Below are 10135 nucleotides of genomic sequence, written 5' to 3' on the forward strand. Positions count from 1 at the left end.
GGTTTGTCAAGCACCCTTGCACAGGTCAACATCTATGGCTTACATTTTTATGTAATACTGATTTACCCAGCGAGACATTCACTGGACTTACTGTAAGTACCTAGGTATATTGGCAGCAAGGCATGTGAAATCTGAATTTGGGACCGGACTAGATTTCCTTTACCACTGTGCTAGTCTAGAGCTCAGATTCTCATTTCCTTGAATAAGTTCTCTGAAATATTTTCATAATTATATTCATCTCTGGTAGAGAAATTTTTCTCCGCAAAATATAGAATCTTTAATCTGTGATTAGAATCCTTATTCTGGTCGAGACAGTTGCACATCACACACAAATATGTGTGTGTGTATGTATGTGTGTGTAATATATATATATATATATATATATATATATATATATATATATACACACCCAGTTTCAAATTCAGGAGCAGATTTGACATCTTGCTAGTCCACATTTCTGAGTATAAAAATGGCATATCACAGACTGAGGTTTTAGTTGAATCTCATTAAGCCATCACTGATAAGATGAAGAGAGATTGATTTAATGAAACTAGTCCAAGGTTACAGGGCAAAGGGAACAGCGGGAATAGAGGGAGATGTTATATTTTGATTTTATTAATTATCAGTCCAAATTGGATCTTCAGTGATAAAATCTGGAAATATGCATACAGTTATTTTATAGAGAGAGACAGGAGATGACAATGAGTAGAAAAAAAAGATTAAAATTTGTGAGGGAGAATGGTGCTTTCAGCCTGATTAATGTCTTGGCTCTTCATGCATGACTGAAGGGAACCTGGACATTTCGACAATCGAAGACTAACCCCCGTCTGACCGAAGGTTGTGTGCGTGAGACTTGGTCACTAACAGGCCTGGAATTGTACTATTAAATATTTTCCAGTGGAAGCCTGGCCTGTTTAAGAATCCTACTGAGTCAACACGGCAACTTCCTGAGGGTTGCCATCATCCACACAGATTCACAGAAATGGTAACGTGAGCTGGGAATGAAAGTTGTGCCCAGAACACGGCCTCGCACTAACGATTCTTTGTGTACTGACACCGTGTTAGGTGAAGAGGGACAGGTTCATTGAGGGGGCTATTGAAGGGAGTTTGGTCAAACTGTCCAATGAGTCGGGACCCCCTACTTGTCACAATGTGTAGCATGAGATCAGAGCCTAAGTCTCAATCAACTGACTGACAGTATTTATTCACAACAGGGCTGTTCCAGGGCTAAATGGCTGACCTATTAGAGAAGCTGGATTTACTGCGGTAGGATCCATTTGAATTGAAAATCCACAGCTGCAATATTACATGAACATGTCCATTAGGGTTAAAGAGGGAATGTCACTGGACAAGAGTCCTGAGCCTTGTGTGCCCAAAAAGCAGTTTACTGTGAGAATTTATGATCTATATTTATTCAATCTGTAAATGTATTTCTCTTAGGGGATACCTTTGGCACAGATTTGCAGCCAACGTGAAATAGTATTACTTTATCTGCTGTGTTATTGTATAATAAAAAGCACCAATACACTAAACATAAATATAGCTGCAATATGATATTTTCGCATAAGGTTTTTTGTTATTGTGGTGTGCAAATGGCTTACATATAAGTAGCACCTTGAACTAAAATTTGTATAGAAGTTAAGCTACTTGGATGCCCTCATACCGTTAAACAAATTCCCATAATTTCACGTATTGTGAAATGATCATTTGTTGTGTTGCAATGCAACGGTAATGCATACAGTCCTTATCTTTTTTCCTCTGAGTATGGGCCCACTGGAATGCACAGAGTAGGAGGATTATTATTGTTGCGTACAAATTGAAAAAGTGTTTATTTTTTCCAAGACCGAATCCCTGCAAGCACAGAGAGAGAGAGAGGGAAAAAATCCTCTTTATGGCAGAGGGATAAGCAGAAAGGAACAATCTTTTCCCTCTCCACCTTCTGAATCTATTTGTGCTGGCTGGGTAATCGTGCACCGGCTTGGGATGAAATCAGAGGGCAAAGTATATGTAGTCTAACAGAGGGGTCTTAGCATTCAAATGTACCTGCAGCGTTGCTTAGCCTGAGCAAAGCTAATGTTCTCCATTTCCCTGGGGGCAGGGGGCAAGAGGGTGGGTGGTTGGGAGGCTGAAGTGTAGAAAGAAATGCTGTGTTCGATTCCATCGGAGTGCTGGGATTGGGTGCAGACCTTCTCCATTAATGGCTGGGACTTTCGACTCGTTGAAGATGGCCAGATCACCTCAATAAAATCCACTGTGATTAGTATAATGGCATTGCTGTGTGGACAATTCATCTCATCTCTCCTATTTCCTATCCAATGTCCTATTTCAACATAAAGCTCAAACTAGTGACCGAGCAAGAATGGCAGTGTGAGTCCTAAAAAGGATGGGTTGAGCACTTTGTGAGTCATTGAAATGTTAATGCTGGAGATAGGGACTTCATATGGTGTGGGGCAGAGGTGTAGGCTGCTATGGTCCACTATAGCTTGGCTCTTCCCAGATCTATATCAGAATACATGGGAACTTCAGCTCAGAGCTGCTCGATAGTCATGTCTTAAACGATGGCTTGAACAGAGAGACCTTTTCCATTATTATTAAGTTTATATAAGTATATTTACCCTTGATTTACAGTGCATAGGTCTGTGTGTATTTAAAACACAGTAACATAGATCAAAGACAAAAAAGAGAATACAGAGAGAAAGGAAGACTTTCACTTGAAGGTGGTGTTGAAATGAGACGTCAGAAGGAATTTTAGCATTGGTTCTCACAGGTCAGTGTAACCTTACCTCTGAACAGCTGTGATCCATCACACTGAATATAAATACAAACACAATATCTAATCTTATGTTCTAAATCAGGAGTGTGAGTCACACACTCAACATCTCTGACCCAGTGTATTGAATTTACACAGATACACCATCACACCCCACAGTGCAGATGGGGACTTGGAGGCTCACAGATATATGCCTGGCTTCATAACAAGCAGACTCTTACCCTTCAGGAGTAAGATTTCAACCGAGTCACCTAAGTTCTCAACCTGTGCAGATGCAGTGTTGTTCCTATCCACCTTGAAAGTATCCACTCCAGGCACATATGTACAGTACTGTACATCAGGAGCTCGTGACCTGACATCCTCTTAATAGACTGGGTGTTGGGGCACAGCCTGCTCACCATTTTCTCAGACGGACAAATGAGTAATTATTGTCGTCAAAGCATCTCCTGACACAGTTCAGATCAAATTCTCATAGACATTCCTGACTTGGCTAAATGCAACTGAATGTGACTTTTCTTATGATGTAATTCATGCTGATGAATATACAGTAAATTCATTTCAACTCTCCCAGCTGTATAGAATTATTGTCTGTTCACTACTTGCGAGCTGACTGTAGTCAGAAAGAAATACCAACAAATGATTCTACTTGTATGTGTTTTTGGAAATGCTGTAGAAAAACTGCTTATTTTTCAGGATGACTTCTTTTCCTTGACATACTGGCAAGGAGGATCAAACAGACCAATTACGTGGAGGTGAAAGATGTTTGACTTCCAATTTTAAATGTATTTCACACCTGGAGATTCATCTGATTATTTAGCGCTGAAGTGAAGTGCCTCTGGCAGACCCTCCCCCACAGTGCACCTGCACGGCGTTTCCATCGGAAGCCGGACCGCGGCGCGCCATAGGAACGGCGCCCTGGCAGCTCGCAGATTAATGAGGATCACGCTAGGGAGGCTCTGCTCAAGAAGCCTCCGGCGCAATTAACAGGCCGCGAAAGACATGCGCATCAGTACGGACAGCGTTCGCCTTTCACTTCCACCCGCTTCGGTTAGCGGCTAATCGCTCCTCTGCGGGGCCGCGTAGCCGGAGAGAGAGAGAGCGGGTGAGCCGAGGCCGTAACGTCACCTAGCAATGAGTGCCGGCCACACCGCATGCTCGGCGTAGGGGAACTGGGCGGGAAGGGGGGGGTTAGTTGAAGGAAGGGGTCACAGGGTGGGGTCTGCTCCCTTCTCTCTTTTTTTTCCCCCCTCCCTCCCCTGGGTGCAATTAAGAAGAGTTAATTAATAAGTGATTAATGTCAGGCTCAGTTTGTTCCTGGGCTCCATGCCTGAGGGGGTGTGGAGAGCACCGCGAGCCGTCCCACCGCCGTCGCGGGGGGGAACTATAAATGTCATCTAGCACTGCCTGGGCATTCTGGAGAGAGGCAGCTGTGCCATCCTAAGCTGTCATAAGCTCCTAGTCGGTAGGTGAGAAGGACAGGGGGGTCACAGGAAAGAGGGTGGGGGGCTTGGATAAGGGGGACCCCCACCTGAGAGAACCTTTGGTCAGAAGACGGGGGTTAGTGTCCTCGAAAACCCTCTCCTGACCACTTGGGCCAAGCACGGGGGAGGGGGGGTGAAAGACGGGGGTGAATGTCTTGTGCTTTTTGCACTCCAGGTTCAAAAACCACAGGACAGCTGACCACGGAGAGAGTGAGAGAGACAGAGAAAGAGTGAGTGCCCCTCTATTCTTCCATCCATCACGCAAAGAGATCAGGCCTCATTCACAGACACAAATGCATACATTAAATAAAGCCCTGAGGCTTAGCCTTTATGACCAACTGCCAAATCCTGCGATTGTCAGCATCGCTTTTTACATTTTTTTTTTTTTTTTTTTTTTCTCTATCGCGTGACCGCTGATCTTGAATTCATTACATTACTCATTACATCCCATGGTGGATGATGAGCCCGTTCGGTCTCTCCCTCGGGCTTCATCTGCTTACACGCTACATAGATCCTCTGCCAGCCGTGACCAATCACGTGACTACCTGGAAACAGGCAGTGAGTGGATACTTAACGTGAATACATCAGCGCCCCCGTGTTATCCTCCGTGAGACGGGGGTGCTCTCCACAACCTTTCGCAAGAGGGAAGATGGAATGGTTGGATGGAGGGATGAAGGGATTCGGTCTGAGAATCTGTTAATCCGACGTGTCGACATTACTGTATGTAAATGCTGTAAGAAGATATGCCCCGGATCTACTGCATCTCTACAGCTCAGCCCAGATGAATGCAGATACCTACTCTAGACGCCCCATTAATGAGAATATGCTCTACCGGGAGACCATCTGGCTGGCAAGCACATCTGCTCTCCAGTCAAGTGAATACATGATTAGATATCTTCCTAATGAATGTGCTTTGATGCATCTTCACCTGACTTCTTTGATGTTTATTGAGAGGATTATATCGTATTGCGCTGTGTACCTTTTGACAGCCAAAGGCCGGTAGCATCTCCAATGAAGCCCAGGCTCCAGTTCACTTAAATTGGTTAACCAGGTCCAAGTAGATAGGCCACGCATAAAAATGTGCTCTGCAGATTTATGATACTGATTTACTGATACTTTTTTTTAAAAATGGCGCAACAGCATTAAATTTAGGGCGTTCATCGTGAATTAGATTTCACCTTTCAGTTTATTCTGTTTCAAGAGCGGTTGCATTAATGACAAACACTTGTAAGTAAGAAGTAGGATCAAAATTAAACCCAGTGGCAAAATATTGTAATTACATCTTAAACTGCATTAAAGCCAATTACCCTTTGTCAGTGTACATTTTGTAACGCACGTTTAGTCCTACAGCCAGATAATTATCACTATAGCTTTCCTGTCTACTTTAACAAACCATTTAACAGCACTGAGGAGACAGGATTTAAAAGTGGGGGACAGGTTTTAGCTGCTGATGCTAAATGGCATCTGATGTAATAAGAATCCATTTTTAAGGTGACCTTTGCTATTATGTATTCCAGCTGGTTGGGGAGGGGGGCGCGGTGGAAGGGCACAGCAGTCTAACCGGAACCACCCACCCTCTCCATGGCAGCACTGTGAAGGGCAGAGTGATTGACAGCCACTGCCCCTTGCAGTAGGCCTAATTAAGCCCTGTCAGCTGGTGTGAGATCGATCTGACCCGGTCCATGGGTGGTGAGTCACGGGGCGGTGCTGAGCTCTCCCACCTGCTTAGCCCTCAATCTGAATCCAAAAGAACAGGATCCACGAAAAAAAGTACTCACACACACCTGCACCCCACTCTACACACACACACACAGCCTGAGTAACATCACACATCATTAGAACAGCCTGAAAGTTTTGAATCACACCAGTCCTCTACACTGCATTTCATTCCAAACGTCTGTGCTGGGACGGACTGGGGTAAGAGCAAAGTGACTTGTAACCATAGTGTTTGTTTCATGGAAATACCTCATATGCCCAAAACACAAAATTCTCATTATAGTTTATAATCTTGTTATACACATTATGGTTTTTGTCATATATGGTTTTGACCAAAATTTCTTTGAACTTAACTACACACAGAGCTGGATCAGAATTTTTGATGCATGCGAATGACAAAAATGGACATACATGTTTTTGCATTATTCTCATGACATACTCTACACACGTCTGTCCAATTATTTATAGTCAATCCTATACATCTACAGAGCAGCACGTAAACGACTCACTGAGCATTTATTTCAGATTACACATCATTTCAAGATTCTGAGGAGCTGTGCAAGTGAAGCACGCACAGCACACATGCTCAGATGCTCACAAATACATGCATGCACAAATGCACACATGTATTGAGGAGGCTTTTTAAAAGGCTGTAATGGGTTTTGTATTTCCCTGTGACAAAAGATGCAAGCTGGTCTCCAGTGTGCAGTGATGTCACAATGCACACTGGTGCTCACATAATGCAACATGCCCGAAGCCGCTTAACAGGGTCAATGGTCACTGCACAGGGAGTACTTCAAAGAATGACATCATTCGCTGCATCCCAGCAACCAAACCAAGAGGGCAAAGAGAGAGCTGGACCTCAGGGTACAGGGACAAAAATAACATCTGTGTACTTATCTGTTTTTCACTTCCACCAGCAGAACTGCATCATGGGACAGTGATTGCAGCACAGTTATGGGTGGATCATTTAGTTTATATTGTCAGAAGCACTATTGAAAGAACAGGGACACTATGAGTGAAAACATGCTTTGCTACACAGACTTAAGATACACAATGTTTCTGTACATGTGTATGTGACTGCTAGAAAAGGCAATGGGCTCTATTTTCCAGATTTTGCTGTCATTCTTCTCATTACAGATGGGTGTGAGAAAAAGAATGAAATACAGCACTCCAGGAATCACAATGCAGTATAAGAACAGCCATAAACATTAAAACATCTATTAAAAATAGAAATAAACACAGGAATTTGTTTTTAAATTATGCATTTTAGTGCATTTTTCCAGCTTCTGGAATTGGACAAACCATTGATTGGCTTTTGAATAGGCTATTATCATTACATTGAAAAGCCATAAATTTCTAATCCGCCATACTGTACGTTTGGCTGCGATTTGTGCCTTAGACTGGGTCTGGGTAGCTGGCGGGACAGACATTAAAATTGCAATGAGCTGCACTAAAATTGTGATGCACTGCTTGCTCTTGACTGTCACACCCCCAGCAGCGGCTCTTCACCCATTTCACAAAATTATCAAATGACTCAGGCGCGTCAAAATCCATTACAAAAATACCACTTTGCTATACTGCGATGGCTCATAACACGCTATGCACCAGCCAGAAAATATAGCCCAATGTCTCAGTGACATCAACTGTGCACTCCACTTTTCTTTGCTGATTTATCATCAACTGTGCCATTTTTATTTCTGTGATAATGCACACTTTAATGTAAACATCCCTCCGAACGAATTGAATGGCTTTGACCTGCGTCAGACTGACAGATGTTCTGGTACATATCGTCTCCTCCTTTCCCGCAAAGACACATTAACTGGCAGCAGCAGACGGAGCAGTTGCTAAGGAGACGTGACGGAGAGCACGAGTCGTCCACGTGGAATGTCCTCACCAGTAAGCACTGAGACAGCAGGCGAGGGTCATTTCCCTTCACAGGAAGGAGAGTTGTTTCTCTGACATGTGCAGTAACATTCACAGGTGCCTGAGCTGGAAGGTTTCAGGTTAGAATTCCAGGTAGGGCACATAACTGGGAACATAACCTGAATTGTTTCTGTAATAACTGAACTGCAATGTCATGCATAAGCCATCTACTCCCTCCCATCTACTACCTAGCATTTTTGCAAGATAGCCTGATAAACAAATATAAACACAAAGTATGGAGAGACCTAATATCTTCTAAGCTATTCTCTTATACAGCTTTTCAGCTGGTGTCAGCATATTCTGTCAACATAAAAGACTAGTTACAAAAACATACCATATGGGGAATGTGTGATGTCACTTTCCAGTCTGTCAAGGCAGTCTCAGCAAGTGACAAATGGCAGGTGACCAAGGTGACCCCTGCACTGTCTAACTCTCTGATTGGGCATTTCAGGGCTGCAATTTTAACACCTGCTCGTTTTCGTCACGAAATGGTGCCAGATATTTACACAGAGCCACTGATTTGCCTTTGTGGGTGTAAATATTAAGAGTCTCTGCACACCCTGGCCCATTATCCCTGTAAGCCTATAATGTGTGCTGTGTTTGTGCTTCTGTTTATAAATTGATGAGCTGCCTTTAGATACTGTTGAATGTCCCTATTTAATCAAAATACTTTTGCCCAGCTCTCTACTCAAATATGCATTTCATCTGTCAAGTTTAAAATAAATTCTGATACCTAAGATGTCTTTTTACATTTACATTTACATGTTCTGGAGAGACCAAAGTGAACAATACTATAGCCAGGATAAAGACCATAACCAGCACCAGTAATATTGGCTCATTTCTACGACATGACTATTGATATGATTTAATTACAAATGATTATTTTTACTTTTTTACATGTTAGTTATTTCTATTGTACACTTGATATGGCTGCATATGTGATGCTTAACATTATTTTGGAATCACTTAATATTTTCCGTAACAAAATGGAGAGAGTTGAAGTGCTTGCTGTAGACATTCTCCCATTTTGGATTCAGTGCACTGAGGACGGCAGACAGTCACATGGTTTCCCCCAGGGGATGAGTACACCACGAGGCATCCCTCTTAAGACCTGCACAGTTATCTGTGCCGGAATCCAAAGGAGACTGCACTTCCAAAACATCTCCGGATTACAAGTGCCTTCTCCATCCACACTGTCAAAATAAACTGTTGCTACATGGGATTTGGTACTGATTTTCTAATGGAGTTGTGTAAGATTTAACGCCTCAGTGTTATACTGCGTTTCAGTGTGACTTTGGAATGAGCACAGAGTTGTTTAAAATGGCATGCATGGGAATTTTCAAGTGATCAATCTTTCAGGTTGCCCAACAAAATAGATCCCCAAAACAAATTATTACTATGAAACAATTATCACAATATAATTAACAAAGATATGACCTGGCATGATCTAACAGTGATAGCTGTGAAAATACTGATAATCAGTGATCACCAGTTTAAATTATATTCCAAGGGATTGTGTGTGAACATCACATTTTTAAGTCACTCTTCAAATTTACTTGATACTGAAATATCATGTCATAATGGAAAATATTTTTCAGCTGTTCTGGTTTGAGAACAGAGTGCGTGTGTGAGAAATGTCTCTCTTTGACGGACACACACACACACACACACACACACACACACACACACACACCGCCCCGTGGTCTTGAAATGTCCTCAGAATACAGCTGGACTGTTATCTTTGTTTAACTGCTGAGTGTAATTGTATACCCACCATGTTCCAGGATTCTTTACTTATTGGCTTTCGGTTTCGAACTTCGGCTGGGCTCTGTTCTTCCCCATTCTTTGAGAAAAAGCTTAGCGTTAACAGGAACACTGTGGCCTACAGCGCCCTCATGTGGTTGTAGTTTTTATGTTTGTGTTTACATAGACAATACATTAGAGAGCTGCTCATCCAGAATCCAGCCCTAAGAAAATAAAAGTACAGAGATAATGGAACACAGCCATTTTGGTTTTTCCCAGTTATGAAAATATGTGCTTGGTAGCCTTTATTTTGCAAAGGGGTTCAAAATTTGATAAACAACCTAATTGTTATACCACTATAAGATATTGGAGAAGCCACAAAGTTACATTGCTGCACTACCACAAGATGGTGACAGCGTCCTTCATTTTGGTTGGCGGTTGTCTGACTGCTCCAGAAGATTTCATTGTTCAGTGGATAATTATAGTGGTGTTCCCTCAA

This window comes from Anguilla anguilla, chromosome 13 (genome assembly GCF_013347855.1).
Source record: "Anguilla anguilla isolate fAngAng1 chromosome 13, fAngAng1.pri, whole genome shotgun sequence".
NCBI lineage: Eukaryota > Metazoa > Chordata > Actinopteri > Anguilliformes > Anguillidae > Anguilla > Anguilla anguilla.